We start from the raw sequence: 21,205 nt of genomic DNA on the forward strand, positions 1-21,205 counted from the left end.
CCCAGTTTCTTGCAAGCTACAGACGAGAGCGAGCGTATAGGATATTGATGCTGTTTCAGTAAAAAGAGAGAAAAAATGTGCTAATTCGACGAGAAGTAAGAGGAAAATAGGTGTAGCATTGTGCTTTTCATCATGATCAAAGGAGGAAATCAGACGTTTATTTCGTCTAAGAAGAAATGTACCGATGTTATTTATCTTTATGAAGCGGTGAAAATACCAGTGCCTTCAGTAGCGCAGTACGGTGAATATACCAGTGCCTTTAGTATCGCAGTACGGTGAAAATACCAGTGCCTTTAGTAGCGCAGTACGGTGAAAATACCAGTGCCTTTAGTAGTGCGGTATGGTGAAAATACCAGTGCCTTCAGTAGCGCAGTACGGTGAATATACCAGTGCCTTTAGTAGCGCAGTACGGTGAATATACCAGTGCCTTCAGTAGCGCAGTACGGTGAAAATACCAGTGCCTTTAGTAGCGCAGTACGGTGAAAATACCAGTGCCTTTAGTAGCGCAGTATGGTGAAAATACCAGTGCCTTTAGTAGCGCAGTATGGTGAAAATACCAGTGCCTTTAGTAGCGCAGTATGGTGAAAATACCAGTGCCTTTAGTAGCGCAGTATGGTGAAAATACCAGTGCCTTTAGTAGCGCAGTATGGTGAAAATACCAGTGCCTTTAGCAGCGCAGTACCGTGAATATACCAGTGCCTTTAGCAACGCAGTACAGTGAAAATACCAGTACCTTTAGCGCAGTACGGTGAAAATACCAGTGCCTGTAGCGCAGTACAGTGAAAATACCAGTGCCTTTAGTAGCGCAGTACGGTGGAAGTAGATAGTTCGTTATTATGCTTCGCTACTCCCAGAAAGTTTTATTCAGATTTCGGAAGTCCATCGCATAGTGGAGGGATTAACACAGACAATAATCGTAGTAGTAGCGTAATTAAGCAAATAAAATCGTTTGGCCATAGCAGACGATAGCAAGCAACTCCACATCACAACCACAGTCCCACCACATCACCACCACAGTACTTTCTTTCTCAGCACCACCTCATCACCACTACAGCACCACCACCACCACCACCACAACTAGGCTACATAATCATCACCACATCACGCCAGCCACACAAAACCACCATTTTACACAGCACACCACAGACCACAACATCTCACCACACATCACATTTCACCACACACCACCTCACCGTATCACCACACCACACCACCACCACCACTGTACATCACCATAACTTTCACCACACCATACACACCACACCACACCATACCCCACCACACCATACCCCACCACACCATACCCCACCACACCATACACACCACACTATACCCCACCACACCATCACCACACCACCACTGCACATCATCACCATAACTCCACACCACTGCACATCATCACCATAACTCCACACCACTGCACATCATCACCATAACTCCACACCACTGCACATCATCACCATAACTCCACACCACTGCACATCATCACCATAACTCCACACCATTGCACATCATCACCATAACTCCACACCACTGCACATCATCACCATAACTCCACACCACACCACCACTCTACCACATCGCCACATCCTCCTCCTCCTGGGCGGTATTTTGTATCAGGTTACCACAAGACATTTTTTTTTCTAGGTTGGGGGAGGGGGGGGGGCAATGTAAAAGGAGGGGGGGGAGCGTGGGGGTTGGTGGGGGGGGGGCAAGGTTTATGTGTAAATAGTGGCTGCTCTTTAGAAAATCCTCATGCGTCTTTAACCTTACAACAATTTTTTATAACAATTTTTTTTATTAATACAGTAACCTGTTTTTATTTTTATTTTTGGCTGTGTAAAATTTGACTTTGCTAATATAAGTATCAGAATTTATATTTAAGTATGAAATTTTGCTTTACTATTCTTTTTTACCATTATAACTTGTCTTTGCTGAGGCTTTTATATTATTTTGATTAGCAGTCTCATTTATTTCATCGTTTCTATGCATCGCGTAGGCTAATTATCACATTTGTATCGAAGGCATATATCTCTGTCTACCATGATATAGCCACTACCATTTGGATTCCATATAATTAACTTCAACCCCTTCTGTACCATGACAGTATTATTATTATTATTATTATTATTATTATTATTATTATTACCAGATGATTTTACTCATCATAGAGGACTTTGGTATTGATAACAGAAACACTCTCCCTTAACCCATTCTTTTCGGCAAATTTGTTCTTTATTTCGGATTTTTTTCAGATCTTAGGAAGGATATCTTGTACTAAAGGGGTTAATTTTGGCTGGCTAACCCCTCCATTTCGAAATGTGAGAGTAACAAAAACAAAAAAACAAAAAGCAGAGTGAAAAATGCTCCGCGGATTTAGTGTTATTCATCTTTTCTGTGAGTGATGTCCCTTGAGCAGGAAAATAAATAAATTATTAAATATAATAAAAGAAAATAAAACCGTCTAACAGGAGCAAGAATAAAGGTAATACCGTACTAAAAATTAAGGTTACGGGAAATATAACAAGAGACTTAAATATGCACCAGTAATAGGAAGGCTGCCAGAGATCGAGCAGCATGGAAAACCGCCATCAGGTGACTAAGGCCGACGCAAGCAAGCATGTTTTTTGGAGTCTTTATAAACGAAACGAAATTTAACCAGAGACTTCAATATGCACCATTAGGGAGGCTGCCAGAGATCGAGCAGCATGGAAAACCGCCATCAGGTGACCAAGGCCGACGCCAGCAAGCATGTTTTTTGGTCTTTATAAACGAAACGAAATTTAACCAGAGACTTCAATATGCACCATTAGGGAGGCTGCCAGAGATCGAGCAGCATGGAGAGCCGCCATTAGGTGACCAAGGCCGACACAAGCAAGCATAATGGAGTCTTTGTAAATTAAACGAAAAACGAAACTATTCATTTCCATTTCCACGATGGCATTTCAATTTTGCAACTTCCTTAAGATTTTTGATTTGGCTCATCGTACTGAAAGGGTGAGGGAAATTACTCTTTTATCTACATTAAGAGTCTTGTATCACTATTTAATTACCGTCGACGTAAAATTATACCGAAATAAGCAGTTCTGAGACAGGCTTCATTCTGATTATGTCTTTTTCATTACGTTCAACATGGGCTGGAAGAGTAACAAGATTGCTGGAATGAAGAGGGAGAATGAGGGACAGGGAGGGAAAAAGAATGAGTTGGAGGAGAGAGGAGGGAGGGAGAAATGAAGGAAGAGAGAGTGGGGAGAACCATGTGGGAGAGAGAGGAGGGAAGGTAAAAGAGGCGGAAGGTAGAGAAAGCGGAAGTGACGATTGGAAGAATAGGATGATGGATCAGGGAATGGAGAGAAGGAAAAGATGGTCTGGGTGGGTAAGAAGACTGAAAGGGAGGGAGAAAAGGCCGGAAGAGAAGGATATGTACGGTGAGATATATGTATATATGTGTTAATATTATGTATACATGCATGTATACGTATGTCTGTGTCTGTCTACCTATCTGTCTATCTGTCAGTATTAGAGAGAGAGAGAGAGAGAGAGAGAGAGAGAGAGAGAGAGAGAGAGAGAGAGAGAAAAGGAAGTAGGAGAAAACAGGAAAGAAGGAAAAAAGAAAGGAGGAGGAGAAAGGGAAGTAGGAAGGAGAGACAGAAAGAGAGAAAGAGGACGGGAAAGAGGGGAAAATAAGAGGAAGAGGAGAAAGAGAAGCATGAACGGGAGACAGAAAGAAAGAGGGAGGGAAAGAGAGAGGGACTGAGAGGGGCAGAGGTTGAGGCCAGGGGAGGAGGAGTGGAGAGCAAAAAGACCATCTCAGAACGTCTCAGATTTCTTACCCAAACATTATTTCACTCAGATGATACAAGGAAAACAGGATCGAGGGAATAATAGCGAGGATGAGACGCTGCTTCCTTACACCTTCTTTTGCTACTATGGAGAAGATGAGGACTTGGTGGAGAGGGGGGAGGTAGGTGGGAAAGTGGATGCTTGTGGAGACTTGGGATGGTGACTGACTGGTGGAGTGTGTAGTTTGGTTGTGTGTGGACTGGTGACTCTGAAGTATGGACTGGTGGAGTGTGTGGACAGGTGTAATGTCTCACTACAAACACACATCATGATTAGTTTTAGGCCGAGAATATCCGATTGTGCTTCATATAAATTGTTGCGATACACTTTACTCATTTCACCTTAACTTGGCTCAGGTATTTATCATTTTGCAGTTTAAACCATGTAGGTCAGTGGCAGAATAAGGCAGTACTATAACACCATCTTTTCCACTGCGCTTCTTCGTGACTAACATGATATTCTGGCGTTAATCTCTTGGTACAACTCAGTATTCAAGGTAGAGGGATGGAAATTTTAGGCCAAGTTAGAATAAAAAGAGTATAATTGTGAGAGAGAACATTTAAATCATTTCAGGGGAAGTAGAGTCCAGAAGAGTATTTAATTATTTTTGACCATTTTGGGAACGAAGGAGCTCTTTCACCATTATTTCTTTACTTTTTATTTTATTTTGGTTACCGCCAGACGATTTTAATATGGAAAGGGGGATTTCTTGTAGTAAAGGACGTAATAAGCCCTAAGCAATCACCCTTTATCCCTTTACTACAATTTCGTCTTTATTCTTGCAACAACCAGACGATTTTATCTTCTCTTCAGCCTAGGAAGGGCCTCGCATTGAAGAGGTTGGACATATCTGACGTTTACCTCTTCTTTTGTGATTTATACTGTTATTGCAATCACCAGACGGTTTTATTCAGCTCAGAAGCGGTTGCACACACATTCACTGATAGAGTTGGGCATTAATAGACCTAGGCACATATTCCCGTCAGTTAAGGAAGCTCCCTAACACCTTTTCCTAAGTGATTTATATTTACACCTTACCGTCCTATGTCATATAAATCCTTCAAACAGCGCCACACACTGTAACGTTGAAAAGGATATTAACCAGCCGTATCCCGAAAGTAAATCGGTAAGGAAGAGGTATTAGGGAGCATCCTTAACGACGAGAAGGCGAGCCACGGTGGAACTCCTCGTCTTTAGATCTTGGTTGAGAAGAGACGTGGCGAGTGACAAAGGCAGGCTGCTCCGTGTGGCCGCCTTAGCGTTATCAGACACATACAGACGCTCCTTGATGACTCCTTCCAAGCTCTTTTCCGCTCTATTTTTTCACCCTATTTTTCCCAGCGCTCATCACCTCAGCCGAAATAAGCACCTTAGCCTCTCTATTCACCGTGACCCTTTTTTGGCGATCTCGGTAGGGCATTCACGAAAGTTTGGGATTAATTTATATATGGATGAGTCCACCGGATATTGTTTCGAGGAGGTGTGTGTTCTGCGCTGCCAATGCCGATACGAGTGTTTTACGGCGCGACTCGAGTGGTTTGGGGGGAGAAGTGCAGAGGTGTGTGTCTCGTGGGAACCTGGCTGTGTGGAAAACGTATTGCCTCCCCACGTATTTCGCTGATTGAATTGCAAAAAGAATACGGTTTATCTCGTATTTTATTCTGGGTATGTGATTTATCTCCCGGCAAGAGACAGCACCCCGCCTCCCTTCCCCGTCAGTGTATGGTATTTTGGCTTACAGATTTAACTTATTTTTACCCTGTCCTGCTGATAAACGCCTTGCAGATATTACGTATTTTTATTTACTTATTTTTGCCACCTCTGAGCGGATACCAAAATGTCTTGAGGGAGCTAAAATCTGGCCTTATTTGGGTTGTATTTTGTGTTTTTAGGTCGACCATACGCGTCAGGACTGAACATTGCACCGGTCGACCCTCACCTCCAGTCACTTCGGATTGCACAATGACTGGGTAATTTTAGCATTCGTAACACTTATTCCTCAGTTATTTATTTTGTCTACTCCTTAATTCAGTACGATGACTCCTATTTGTTTTCCTACCACCTAGCGATTTTATTCAGTTCACGAGAGATTATTCGAAGTGGATTAATTAAGTACATCCCTCAGTGTCCCTTTCCAGGCGATTTTTTTTTTTTTTCTTTTTTAGAGGTATTGGTAGCAAAATACACTGAAATAATCGTATGGCGTCATCGTTTTTATTGCAAGGAAGAAGGAACCAAAGGCCAGGAATCTGTAAATTGTTCCCTCCAAGAAAAAAAAAAACAAGAGAGCCAAATTCAGGGGTCAGTATTATGTATGCTAGTGATGGAAACTATCGCGCTATTAACTAGATAAAAGTATACAATAAAATATTAGGATGTACAGTAGCGGACATTAATATCGAGCCACGTCTGAACGATAAACAACGAAACTGTGAGCGATTATTTTTGAAACCTATAGTGATCTACGGAACCCAACAAACCTCTCAAAATATTGCGTAATGGTTTCATAAGTCTTCGTCAAGGAATGGGAACGATATTTTTGACCGTGGCTGTACAAAATCAGTCTTTTCGGAAATAGTGTTGTGAAGTCTCCTGTAGAAGCGAAAATACGGCTGGATGTCTGATTTCTGACGCCCACTTCCAGAAATAGCGAATGGAATGCCTGAGGACCTAAGGTGGCGTGACACAACATTGCGTATTCACTATCTAAATAGGGAAGAAGCATCAGTGTCAGATACCAGTGTTTATTTTGCATATTTTGCCCATAATGATGCTCCCTAGACCGCTTGAGCACCCACATCTCTAACCCTTGCTGTCTTGAGCGCTTGAGCACCCACATCCCTAACCCATGCTGTCTTGACTGCATGAGCACCCACATCCTCAGTCCCTGCTGTCTTGAGCCCTTGAACACCCACATCCCTAATCCTTGCTGTCTAGACCGCTTGAGCACCTACACCCGTAAGCCTTCCATTCGATAGGTTCTCCTCTGAGCTGCATGAAATTGTCTGGCGATAGCAAGATAGAAAAGACACTGTACAGGAGTTTATAGAGATAGGGTCGGCCGTCAGAGGAACAGAGTCATAGAACGGCAGAAGATAAATAAATAAACAAATAACCCAGCATACTTCACCGTACTGAGTGTGGCGAAAGAGACATGTTTAACCGCTTCATTACGTGGCGGCAGCAAGAATGCTAAAAAAGACGGCATCGTATTGAAAAGGTTAAGATGTTACTCTCGTCCATACACTTTCTTGCCACACACAGCTCGACAGTAGCACGGCTAAGGCCCCTCACAGTACCTCAGTTCTTAGGCAGTAATTTTTTTTCTCGTCCCTCTTCAGTGAATAGAATTTCCTGTTCCATTATGCATGATTCAGAAGTAGAGCAGTCTTAAGTGCATGTGAAAAAAATAGGCAGAAAAAACAGCAAGCCAAACCCAGTGGACAAAGATGTAGTACTTTGAAGACGCCACATGCAGGTGTAGAGGTGGGCTGGAATGCAGGTGTAAAGATGGGCTGGGATGCAGGTGTAGAGGTGGGCTGGGATGCAGGTGTAGAGGTGAGGTGGGACGCAGGTGTAGAGGTGGGCTGGGACGCAGGTGTAGAGGTGAGCTGGGACGCAGGTGTAGAGGTGGGCTGGGACGCAGGTGTAGAGGTGGGCTGGGACGCAGGTGTAGAGGTGGGCTGGGACGCAGGTGTAGAGGTGGGCTGGGACGCAGGTGTAGAGGTGGGCTGGGACGCAGGTTTAGAGGTGGGCTGGGACGCAGGTGTAGAGGTGGGCTGGGACGCAGGTGTAGAGGTGGGCTGGGATGCTAACATTTGTCGGCCAGAGGGAACTTGGAGAAATAGTACTTTTGGTTATTTGACTATCCTCCCTACCACAAGAGGGGCGGCCTGATCAGAATAAGAATACTTTGATGGCAGCAATAGTTAAAGGGGAAAATTGTCATCACAGTGAGAGGGGTTGATGGGGTTATCGTGGTGAGAGGGGTAAATGGGGTTTCTTTAATCTCCAGCTAGACTCTTTTTGATTTTAATACAAGAGAAAGCTTTGGAGAATCTTACTGCTTGTCACTAAGATTGTAGGAAACGAAAACTTACCTTCAGTGAATTTCGGTGAAAGGAATATTTTACCAACTCCTATCAGCTTTTCGACAAATTCAACGATTCACTAATTAAATCATTGTAATATCACCATACTCTGCATAAATAACATACCATTTTTTTAATCCGCATTTTTTGGTGGGGATTTCTTCTTCAGGTTCTCATTTCCATTTTTCGTTTTAAAATTCTCTCTTTCTGGCCTCCCTTCTTGCCTTGTTGTTTTTAAGTGTCCGAAACAAACACAGCCGCCCAGACACACGTAAGAGGCTGCTATAAACGAGGGTGTAGTAGCAGTGACCTTTTTCAAGATTCCCTGCATAGGAGTCTCTTACTATTTTTTTTGTACTTTCATGTTCTTGAGGTCTTTTTTCCACCCCCTGCATTTTTGTTTCCTTCATATTCCGATCTTTCTTGTTTCCTTCAGTTTTTTCGTTAGTGTATTTCATTTTTTTTTTTCATATGTCCATTCCCTGCATTTTTTTTCTCATGTTCCGTTTATTCTTTTATTAATTTATTTTTTAGTCTATTTCGATTTTGCTTTTTTTTTATTCTCTGCATTTTTTTTTTATTCTTCATCTTCTGATCATCCTTTTTTTTTTTTTTTTTTCTTTGGTTAATTTCGATTTTGATTTTTGTTTTGGTTTGTATTCCCTGCATTTTTTTTTCGTCATATTCCGATCATTCTTTTTTCCCAAAGTTTTTTCGTAAGTTTATTTCGAGTTTGCTTCTCTGATTTTTGCTTTTCTTCGTTATGTGTCTGAACCGATGGAATTAAGAGAAACAGACAGGCAGAGGGCGCTGGGTGAGGCTGTAGCAGTAGTAGTAGTAGTAGTGGTAGTAGTAGTAGTAGTAGTAGTGTAGTAGTAGTAGTAGTAGTAGTAGTGTAGTAGTAGTAGTAGTGTAGTAGTAGTAGTAGTGTAGTAGTAGTAGTAGTGTAGTAGTAGTAGTAGTAGTAGTTGTAGTTGTTGTTGTTGTTGTTGTTGTTGTTGTTGTTGATAGTAGTAGTAGTTGTTGTTGTTTTGGTAGTAGTTGTTGTGGTAGAAGTAGTAGTTGCAGTAGTAGTAGTAGTAGTAGAAGTAGTTGTTGTTATGGTAGTAGTAGTTGTTGTTGTTGTTATGGTAGTAGTTGTTGTTGTGGTGGTAGTAGTAGTAGTAGTTGTGGTGGCGGCCCTCCCAGCTGCCCGACCCCCAAATAATCCATTAATGGCAAAAACCGCACGAAAAAAGCGACAAAAAACACCGGATATGCAAGAAAAGGGGATTATGGGGGAGAGAGAGAGATGGGGAGGAAGTATGGGGGAGAGGGTAACGAGGGGAGGGTTGGGGAGAGGGGGAGGGGGAGTGAGTAAGGGGGAATGAGGGTGAGATTTGAGGGTGTGAGGAAAGGGGAGGGAGGGAGGGAGTAGTAGGGAGATAGGGAGTAATTGCAAGGGGGGAAGGGAATGAGTAGAAGAGGTGGTGGTGAGGGGGAGGGGAAAGGGAGAGTAGGGAGGAAGTAAAGGGGAGAGGGGAAAGGGTGTGGGGCGAAGTGAGGTGGAGCAGGTAAAGGGGAGGAAATGATAGGGAAAAGGGAATGAGAGTGAGAGCAAGGGGGAGAGGGGAATGAGAGAGCGAGGGGGGGAGGGGAATAGGAGTGTGAGAGCGAGGGGGAGAGGGGAATGAGAGTGAGGGAGCGAGGGAGAGAGCAATAACAACACTGGAACCGTCCATTTGGGAGGGAGGGGGGAACGGCAGGGGTGAGGAGAAAGGGTAAAATGGAGATTGGGGGAAGGCGCCGGGGATACGGGGGCTTGGGAATTATTACGCTGATTTAATCTTACTTCTTTAATTAAGTCGTTTCCTTATTTCAAATTTAATTACCCCTTTCAGTAAATCAGGCTTATAACTGCGTGGTGTTAGCGTCGGACCTAATCTCAATGTGTGTGATATATTCCCTACCCAGCCTACTCTCTGACCTACGCACCTGCTGTTCCTGCTTTGCCTATTGTTTACTCCTGCTGTCCTACTCTGCTGGGATCCATTGCTGCAAGTAATAGTGATGATTTTGATTTTAGGGATATTATTGGTAAGAATTATCCTTTTGTATCCACGAAGAGCAATAAGTGTATAAGAATTACAGATAGAACTTGGAATAATAATAATTCCACGAATAAAAAAGAAAAGGAAAGAAAGAGAATACAAACCACATCTTGGATTCGAATCACAGCGCCGTAATTCGTAGGCGAGACCTTCTTGTTATTTTAGTCTGGCACTTTATTGGTTATTTTTTCAGCTTAGAAGAGATTTTTGTAATTAAAGTTAGATATGACCTTCAGCAATTTTATCACTGCTAGAATGTGCTCCAAAGTTCATATCACTCGCTTGATAGTTGTAAAAAATAGAGAGAGAGAGAGAGAGAGAGAGAGAGAGAGAGAGAGAGAGAGAGAGAGAGGGAGAGGTAATATTAGGAAGAAGGGGATAGGGAAAATATTTAGAAGACAAGAATAAGGACAAATGAATGACGAAAAGATAGTAAAATTAACATAGGCCTAATTCTTCACTCTCCTTGGAATTTTCCTTTCTTTCCTCCTCTTGTCCCAGTTTTCCCCTGCGTTCTCAATTTTCCTCCTCCTCGTCATTTATTTTTTCTCTAATTTCTTCCTCTTCTTCACCACCTCCTCCTTCCTTCGGTCTTCCTCTCCTACTTTCCTTCCTTTTTCCTCTTCCCTCCTTCCCCATATTCGTAAGTACTGGTTCATCCTTCCCTTCCTTGTTCCCTGTTCTGTTCTTTGCATCCTCCTTTTGTTCTTCCCATTCTTAATTTCCTTTATTTTATTTTCCATTACAACTTTTGGTTATGTTCCTCTCACTTCATTTATTAAGTTCTCTCTACCTCCTTCCCTTCATGTACTGCTAATTAACATTCTCTCTCTCTCGCTCTCATTTTCCTAAGTACATGCTCTTCTCCCCTATTTTTTTCTTCCTATCCAATGTATGTTCCTCATTTATTTTCCTTCTTTTTTTTTTCTCTCCTCCTCCTCCCTTCACATTTTCCTTCGTACGTGCTCTCCCCCCCCCACCCCTCTTCGTTTTTCTCCCTTCTCTCATTTATATACTTTTTTCCACCTCTTACTCTTTTCCTCCTCCTTTTCATCTCCTCATTTTCCTAAAAACATGTTCATCTCCCCTATTAATTATCATCATTTTTATTCTCATTTCTTCTCCATCTCACTTTTTTTTTTCCTTCTGATCCCCCTCCTCATTTTCCAAAAAACCTCCTCTTCTCCCATAATTTTTTCCCTATCATTTTTATAGCCCACATTTCTTTTCCTTCTTTTTCTCTCTCCTCCTCCCCCTCATTTTCCCAAAAAACTTGCTTTTCTCCCCTAATTTTTTCCATATGATTTTAAAACTAATTTCTTTTCCTCCTCTTTTTTTTTTTTTCTCCTCCACATTTTCCTCAAAACCTGCTCTTCTCCCCCAATTTTTTTCATGTCATTTTTATACTCATTTCTTTTCCTCCTTTTTTTCATGTCCTCCTCCACATCTTCCCAAAAACCTGTTCTTCTCCCACAATTTCTTCCCCAATCATTTTTATACTCATTTCCTCTTCTTTTTTCTTCTCCTCCTCCTCCACATTTTCCTAAGCACCTTCTCTCCCTCCCCCACCCTCACCTTGGCCTCTTAAGACATCTCCCCGAGCCCCGCCTTGCAATTGCTGGCGTATTAAAATTGCATAAGTAATCGCCTCTTCTCGACAAAGGATTGGCACTAATCTGTACTCTCTCTCCCTCTACCATTTTCTGATCCAACTTACCACGCGTCGAACCCCGGGTAAGCGAACCAACCCACATCCACCTCATCCACACACACCCCTCCTGATCCTCCCCACTCTACCCGACCGACCCCACCCCTCCCGACCGACGTGGGGTGGTTGGTCGGGTCTGCTGGGCTGGTCGGGAGGTCTGTCGAATGTGGTAGGGTCCCTCTATATCGCGGCTCATTAAATTTTGAGACTGTCTTTCGGCGACCGCCCCGGGAAAAGTTTGTGGTTGACGAGTTCTTTGTGTGTGTGTGTGTGTGTGTGTGTGTGTGTGTGTGTGTGTGTGTGTGTGTGTGTGTGTGTGTGTGTGTGTGTGTGTGTGTGTGTGTGTGTGTGTGTGTGTGTGTGTGTGTGTGTGTGTGTGTGTGTGTGTGTGTGTGTGTGTGTGTGTGTGTGTGTGTGTGTGTGTGTGTGTGCGCGGTTGGTTTGCATGTGTGTACGTGCATGGAATCCCCAAGCAAGGCTACTTATTGAAGAGCTGGGAACTAAGATGATTTGGTTGGCCTTCCTCCTTGCTCTTAATTTTGGTCATTAACTCCTTCACTCCCTTGACATATTATTTTTACTCTTCCCACCTTCAGACGATTTTATTCAGCTTAGGGAAAATGAATTATTAGGGGTAGTTAAATTGCCCTCGTTAACCCCTCATAGGATCTGTGGTACTGGAGAGGGGCGCCTTCACGTGGTGGTGGTGATGTATCCAGGTGGTGACGCTGCCCAGGTATACAAACGTCCCTCAGTTCCCTCCCTATCCCCCAAGTTGCTCGTGTCATTGTTTATTTTAGGATATGGAATCTAATGGCAAAAATCTAGTAACCAAGGAGATCACTTATCCTCTCCCTATCACTACGGCCGCCTCGCACGTAGAATATTGTTGGAGGGGAAAATAGCTTCTTTAAAAATCCATACCTGCTCTGACCACTGTGGGTAAAAATTTCCATATCATTTCCATTCTGATGTGTTGGTTGGGAGTCGCTTTAATAACAAACAGAAGGGTGAGGAGGAGGGTTTGAGACCGCCCTCTCCCCTCCGTCCCTCTCATTATCTTTTTTTCCATGCTCATTCTCTCTCTCTCTCTCTCTCATTCCCTTCATCATCTTTTTTCCCATGCCCTTTTTATCCTTGTTTCTCTCTTTTTCCTTTTTTTTTTTTTTTTTCCTCAATGCTCTCCCATCTTTTCGTTTTTTCATGCATATTTTCTTCTCTCTCTCTCCCTTTTCCTTCTTCTGGTCACTTCTTCCAAAATCTGAGTCCTTCTTTCCTCATCCTTCCTCTCCCCTCTCTCTCCCTTTTGCTTCATTTCCCCTCCTCTCTTCCAGGTACTCTCCCCTCAGTCTTCCAGCCTCTCCCCCTTTCAGGTCACCCTTATCTTTCTCCTCACCTACCCGCCCAGTTCAACACCTCAGCCAGTCTCTCCTACTCCCCTCATCCTTGTTTCCCCTTTCCCCTCTTCCCCATTGCTATATTTCCATTCCCCTCTTTTCTCTCTTTCCCTTACCCTAGTCTCTCTATCCTCCCCTCCATTGCTCCCTCATTTTGCTCCTCCATTCAAACAGTTTCTTTCTCGCGTCTTTGTAACCTCTCCTTTTATTTTTACTCATTTCACTTCTTTGCCAAAATCTCATCTTTTCATTTCCCTTCTCCCCATGCTCTTGTCTTGTTTTCAGTCTCCCTTCTTCCTATACTATTGTCTTGTTTGTATTTCCTTTCACCTCCTCCTGTTGTCTTTCCATCTCCCTTCGTCCTATACTTTTGTCTTTGTCTGTTCGTCCCCTACCTTGTCTATCACTCATTTTCCTTGCCCCTTTACTCTTGCCCTTTCTTGCATCTCCCATATCCTTATACTTTTGTCTTTATTTTCTATCCCCCCTGTTCCATATGATTATTTTTGCCTATCTCCCTTCTTCCTACACCCTTTTTTTCCTATCTCCCTTTTCCTAATACTTTTTCTATTTTCTTCCATATCATTTTTGCATATTCTTTCCCTTTTCTCATTAGTCAACTCAGAGATTCCTGGTACCATTATCACTTCTCCCTCTCTCCCACACGTTTCTTTTCCTTTCTCTCCTATTCCTTATCTCTTTTTCTTCCTCCTCTTTCCTTCCTTTTTGCATTGTCTACTCCTCTTTCTCTTACCCTTGCTCTATTATCTTTTAATTCCCCCTCCTCTTCTTTCTTGCACCTTTGTTCGGTTTCTTCCTCTCAGCCTCATTCCCACACACACTATCCACAACTCTATTTTCCCTGCTCCCCTGCCATTACCCCCCCCTCTTTTACCCCCTTCCCCCTCCCCCGTCCATTTTCTCTCTCCATCCCTCCCTTCCTCCCTTCCAGCCACTGAGAGACTGTATCCTTTCTCCCTTTTCCTCCTTTATTCTTTCTTCCCTTCCTTTGCCCTCCCTTTCTCCTGGACTCTCCCCTTCCTTACACTTTCTTCCCCTTTCCCCTCACTTGCCCTTCCTTCCCCTTTCCCCTCACTTGCTCTTCCTTCCCCATTCCCCTCACTTGCCCTTCCTTCCCCTTTCCCCTCACTTGCTCTTCCTTCCCCTTTCCCCTCACTTGCTCTTCCTTCCCCTTTCCCCTCACTTGCCCTTCCTTCCCCTTTCCCCTCACTTGCTTTTCCTTCCCCTTTCCCCTCACTTGCTCTTCCTTACCCTTTCCCCTCACTTGCCCTTCCTTCCCCTTTCCCCTCACTTGCTCTTCCTTCCCCTTTCCCCTCACTTGCCCTTCCTTCCCATTTCCCCTCACTTGCTCTTCCTTCCCCTTTCCCCTCACTTGCTCTTCCTTCCCCTTTCCCCTCACTTGCTCTTCCTTCCCCTTTCCCCTCACTCTTCCCTTTCCTGACCTTCCCATCCTCCTCCCCATCACGGCCCTCACACCACCTCATTTCCCTTCCCTCCTCCCACACCACACACCTGTACCTCTGTCCTCCTCCTCATCTTCCTCTTCCTCCTGTTGCTCCTCCTCTTCCTCCTCCTCTTCCCCCTGTCTTACCTCTTCCCCCCTCACCTGACTCAATTTCTTTTTCACTTCTTCTAATATGTCTTCACCTCTCACACTCCCCTCTGCCACTCATAGGCATTATTCTCATACTGCCTCACCACCACTTCATCCTCCCCTCCCACCACCTCCCTATTCCCCCCTCCCTACCTCCCCCCCTCTCACCACCACCTTACCTCCCCCTTCAGCAGAACCTCTTTAGTACGAGGCTGTTTTTTTTATTTCAATTTCATTACCTACTGAAAATTAATCATCGGAGAAATTTGCACTGAAGGAAAATTCTGTATTGATTTTTCCTACGTGGTGGCTTCTGTTTTAGCTAAATTACTGTCATATCACTGTTTATTTTTATTTATTTATTTATTTATTACAGATCTCATGGGCAGCCTTGTATAGTGAAATTAAGGAAGTGTTCACTAGGCAATCTCTTCAGTAATATGACGTTTCTGTATCTCAATCTTTGCTACAGCCAGACGATTTAATTCAGCTTAGGGAGGATTTATTGCGGTGAAAGGATTAACAGTCACCTTCATCCTCTTCAGTAGGATGGCTTTTATTTTAGTCACTACCAGACGATTTTACCCTGCCTTTTATCGAACCCTTCTGACATCATTTACCTCTCATCTCCCTCTATCCTTCTTTCCTCATCCTTTACTTGCCATCCTTCCTTCACCGTGCCCTCCTTACTATCCTTTCCTTATCCTTATTTATTTCCCCTCTTTTACTTACCCTTTCTTCCCTGTCCTTGCCTTTTAACTGTTTTTCCTTTTGCCTGTCTTCCTTCCCCTTTCTTATCCTTCCTTTTTCCTTCCTTCACTTATTCATTCCTTCACCCATTTCTTGCCTCTCGTCATCGTCTTCTCATCTTCCCCTCCCATCTCCATTCCTATTCCTTTTTCCACTTTTCCTCCATTCTGTTATCTCATTCTCTCCCTGCTAATACCTTCTCCCAGTGTCATCCCCTCATTCATTTCTCTACCATTTTCTCCTTTCATTGCCTCTTTCCCCTTCTTTCTTGTCTCCTTTCTTCCCTTCCTCTTTCCGTCTGTCTTCATGATTCCTCCCCTCCTTGTTTTTGCACCTTTCTCTCCCTTCACTCCCTTCTTCCTTCCTTCCTACCTTCCTTTCTTCCTTCCTTCTTTCCTTCCTTCCTTCAGTCCTTCCCTCCTTCCGTCAGTCCTTCCATCCTTGCCTCCCTCCTCCCATTCATTCTCCCCTATCTTTTCATTCTTCATTTTCCCTTTTCATTCTTCACTCTTTTCTTCCCTGTCTCCCTCTTTTCGTACTCCCCTCCCCTTCTCTCCCCTCTCACCATCATCTCTCCTCTCACCATCATCTCCCCTCTCACCATCATCTTCCCTCTCCCCTCTCACCATCATCTTCCCTCTCCCCTCTCACCATCATCTTCCCTCTCCCCTCTCACCATCATCTTCCCTCTCCCCTCTCACCATCATCTTCCCTCTCCCCTCTCACCATCATCTTCCCTCTCCCCTCTCACCATCATCTTCCCTCTCACCATCATCTTCCCTCTCCCCTCTCACCATCATCTCCCCTCTCCCCCTCATCCCCACAGCAGCCCCCATCTATTTGAATACTGGAGTCCTCCTGATTCAACTTGGAATATTAAGGAATACAAAAGTCATTAAAAACAGGACTCAACTTTGCTCGTTTTAATAATCTGGCCCCACTAATGGCACACCCGCTAATACCGCGACCCAAAACAATTTCAATCTGGAGAGGCCTCTTGGTTTTAATGTGGAGGGGCTTTGACACACACTGGCTTTTATTTCGCTTTTATTTTTGGTGTTAAAGAGTTGTATGGACGGTGACTTGTTTTGTGTTTAGTTTTTTGAAGATTTAAAACACACACACACACACACACACACACACACACACACACACACACACACACACACACACACACACACACACACACACACACACACACACACACACACACACACACACACACACACACACACACACACACACACACACACACACACACACACACACACACACACACACACACACACACACACACACACACACACACACACACACACACACCGGCACTGGCTCCACTCTTAGACTTGTTTCGCTCTTACTTTGGGTCTTGGTACACACACACACACACACACACACACACACACACACACACACACACACACACACACACACACACACACACACACACACACACACACACACACACACACATTGGCTTTTGCGTTGCTCGTTTAGAGAGTTTTCCTAACGCCGTATCTTCTCTAAGGAAACGTTATTGATGCGTATTCCTATCGTTGATCTGTGTGTGTGTGTGTGTGTGTGTGTGTGTGTGTGTGTGTGTGTGTGTTTTAGTATGGTTTTTGATGCGTATTCCTGTTTTAGGTCTTTATATTTGTGTGTGTGTGTGTGTGTGTGTGTGTGTGTGTGTGTGTGTGTATGGTTTAAGTGAAAGATACATTGGCGTCTGTTCGAAGTGTGTTGTAAATGGAGAGGACGGTAGTGTACTAGTATTTCTTCACAGGTAATATAAGTGTGTTTAAGTGGAAAGGGCCTTATGTTGTTCCCTTTTTGAAGTGGATAAAACATTGACGGCAATCAGACGTGTGGCAGAAAGTACACAATATTGCCACTTTAATGTCTCTTTGGTGTGTTACTCAAGTGGATGGACTATTATCATTTTTTTATGGCTTTCCTTTGTGGGATTTAAGTGGATGGAATGTTATGTTGCTCCTAATATTTTCTATGTGTATTTTAGGTGGTAAGGATTTTTTTTCTCTTGTTTAATGCCTCATCAAAGTGTAGTATAAGTAAAACAGACACTGATAACTAAGTGAATTGTCAGTGGAGAGGATGCTGATGTCCATTAAGTGAATTGGAGATTATTTAGCTCTTTTGGTGATTTTGATGTGAGTTTTGTTTCTTAACCTTGATTACGATTTTTTTTCACTGTTGCTCACCCCAGACGATTTTATCAAGCTTAGCAGGGAGACCCTTAAGTGACGAGAATGCGGACTTTGACCTGGAGAAAGACCTCTAGCAGTAATGAGGTCAATTATTTAAATCAGATGATCTAATTTGCATTCTAGTCTTGACACGACCTGGCTTGTCCAATTAGCTTCAGAGTGATCATGCTGGAGAATGTGGATATAACTTTTACAGATCCCTTCACCACAAGAGGCCTCTCCAGAATAAATAAAACTGAAGGTAGCGAGGACAGACTAGTGTGCGTCGCCGGATTGAAGGGATTATTGAAGGATTTATTTAACTTCTCCTGTTCGTAACGCCAACTCTGAGTAAAATCGTCTGGAGCAAGCAAGGATGTCGTAAAAGCACGTCGTTGGGCTGAAGGGGTTAATGAGTTTGCCTGCATTTTTTTTTTTTTTTTTTTTTTTTTTTGAGCGAGTTTGTTTTAGTCTTGCACATCAGAGTTTGGCCAGTAACAGGATAGCGCTTTAACCCTCAGTTTGTAACGCCAATCCTGAGCTGAATAAAATCGTCTGTGGAAGGCACGTCATTGGGCTGAAGGAGGTAATTCTCGGTTCGTTCTTTCAAGCAAGTTTGTATTGGCCTTATTATACCTCAGAGTTTGGTCAATAACAGTATAGCTTCTAACCCCCACTTCGGAACTCCAATCCTGAGCTGAATAAAATCGTCTGGAGCAGCAGGAGTATCGTAGAAAGCACGTCACTGGACTGGAGGGGTCAGGGGGTTAATTCCCAGGCCTTCATTCTTTCGAGTAAGTTTGTTTTAGCCCCACACACAAGAGTTTAGTCAGTAAGAGGATAGGCGGGCATCTGCTACTCCAGACGATGTTGAGGCCCCCTGGTTCGGAGCCCTGGTTAAGCAGTAGATTCCCCTCCTCAGTTGATCTCAGCTGCACTGTGAAGGAAGTTTACCAGCCCTAGCATAATATTCCATTAATCAAGAGGACGTGTCGTGGCTGTGAGAGAGAGGGAGGCGGTGTGTGAGTGGGAGGGGTAGTGGTGCTGGTGAGAGCTGTCGTGATGGTGGGTGAGGGGTGGTGGTGGTGAAATTAGTGGTGATGGTGAGTGATGAGTGGTAGAAGTTGGTGTGTGTGGGGTGCTGGTGATGGTGAGAGAGTAGTGGTGATAGTTACAGGGAGGTAAGGAGGTGGTGGGGGTGGTGGTGGTGAGGGTAATGTGACAGTAAGAAGGAGGTAAAGAGCGCTGGGGTGGTGGTGAAAAATAAGAGTGAAAAAGAGCAAAGGTGACGGTGAGAAGGGGATGTAAGAGGTACAAATGGCAGTGTCAGTGAGGTTTTGAGAGTTGTTGTGGTGAGACTGAAGGAAGATGATGGGTGATGGAGGGAGAGGAGGAGCAGGTGGGGTGGTGTTGGAGGGTGATTGTGGTGATGAGTTAAAGATGATGATGGTGAACGACAGAAGTGGTCAGTGAGAGGGCGAGTGGGTGATGGTGTGTTATGGTGCTATGTTTCCTATTATAAGTGGTTAAAGAGGCTGTTGCTTGCACCTCTTCTTTAGCGATTTGTTTTGGATAGTATACCTGTTTTCATTTTTATTATTATCTTTTTAATTTCATCCTTCTTTGCACCAATAACATACAACAGGATTCAGAGGTGTGATGTGCAAAGTAAATCGCTAAGGAAGAGGTGTTACATCTCCAAAGCCACTACAATACGAATTTACAATTACAAGGTGATGGGGAAAAATGAGTGATGATAGTAAGATAAAGAAGAGGGCGGCGATAGAGGTGTATGTGTGTGTGTGTGTGTGTGTGTGTGTGTGTGTGTGTGTGTGTGTGTGTGTGTGTGTGTGTGTGTGTGTGTGTGTGTGTGTGTGTGTGTGTGTGATGTTCATCCTGTTCACAGCCGATTTTATTTTTGTAGGTGAGACAATCCGAAGCAGGTATAGGTATGAAACTGACAAACTAATCATAGAGACAGATACTTCAAACGTTTCGTCCTGTGTTTCAGAATGTAAAGCTAAGCAAGAGTAACAGTGCATTCTCTGGTCATCGCACCTCTTCATTCATATGTCTGTAATTAGGTAGCTTTAGGCACAATTTTTCACACCTCTATAATAGTCACTTAAAGAAATATGTTTACCTAGGTGATTGATGGTTTTGCAAGAACGGTGGTTGGTGATCGCGTTATTTTTCCCTCGCAAGGTAGTTATTTATGAGTGGACAGTGTCTATCTTACACTGCCGAAAATGTCCTCCTTTCATGATGCGTTGTTAAATGTAGGAGGCATACGCTTAAAGTTACTGGAGAAGATTTGAAAACATTTAGTGTACTGTGTCAAAATATATAGACTGAAAAACTAAAGCCATTTTTCTCCCAGCCACCATACTTCTTTAGCACCCACCTCCGCAGCTCTGTCTTATTCTGCCTCCCCTTCATTATCTTCCGACAACCCCTTTACTTTTCCTCGCAGTTTTCCTACCCATCCTATATATAGTTCTTGTTGCTACTCCTCCACCCATCACTTACCCCCCTTCCCTTCCTGTCACCCCCTGTTCCTTTCCTCTCATCCTCTATCCCTTTCTCTCACTCTCACCTCTCTCGTCCTTACATATCCCTGTCGAGTCATCCTGTTCCCTCATTTCCTATTGCCCTCATCCGCCTCTTCTTTTACCTCTATTCCTTCCTCCATCCCTCTTATTCTCTGTGCCTCTCATTCCATATCCCTTCATTCCTGTTCATTCCTCCCTTTCCCTTTATCTCCCGTGCCTCTCAGTCCTTCATTTCTTATTCTTTCTCTATTCACGTATTCCTTTTCCTCCAACTCTCACTCATCTTTCTTCTCTCCCTTTCTTAGTTGGATCATCAGTATCTTTTCCTTATCCTCCAAGCTTTTTTTCACCCTTCAAACTCGCTCTTCTGACATCCGCCTCCTTCCCCTCACTCAACTTTCCTGTTTCCTGTCTCACCCCTTTTTCTCCAATACCCCTCCCATCTTTCTCACCCCCAACACCCCTCCCATCGATCTAACCCCCAACATCCCTCCCATCGATCTACCCCCCAACATCCCTCCCATCTATCTTATCCCCAATATCACTCTTTCTAGTTTCTTGCCCTCTATTCCGGCGCCTACTTAGTGTTGTACGTGACACAACACCCTCTCCCCTTCCAGTTGCTGTCTCTCCCTCTCCCCCTCCAAATGATAACCCCTCCCCCTCCAAGTGATATTCCCTCCCCTAAATACCCTTACCCATAGTTTCCGCTCCCCCCACTCCCTCGACTCCTCCCCACTTCCTCGTCTCTTCCTCCCCTCCCCATTCTTTCGCCTCTACCTCCCCTTCCCAACCTCTCGTTCCCTCCCCTCACCATCCTCAAGCCCACCTTCCTCAATCACCGTTCCTCCTTCCCTCCCCTGCCCTTCTAGTTCTACCCCTCATTCCCCCCACGCTCCCCACCCCTGTTGCCTCCCCCCCCCCACTCACCAAGCAATAAATGGACGTGACCGGA

The sequence above is a fragment of the Coenobita brevimanus genome, chromosome 12, assembly GCF_032717465.1.
Source record: "Coenobita brevimanus isolate Jiangsu-jjx chromosome 12, ASM3271746v2, whole genome shotgun sequence".
Lineage (NCBI taxonomy): Eukaryota > Metazoa > Arthropoda > Malacostraca > Decapoda > Coenobitidae > Coenobita > Coenobita brevimanus.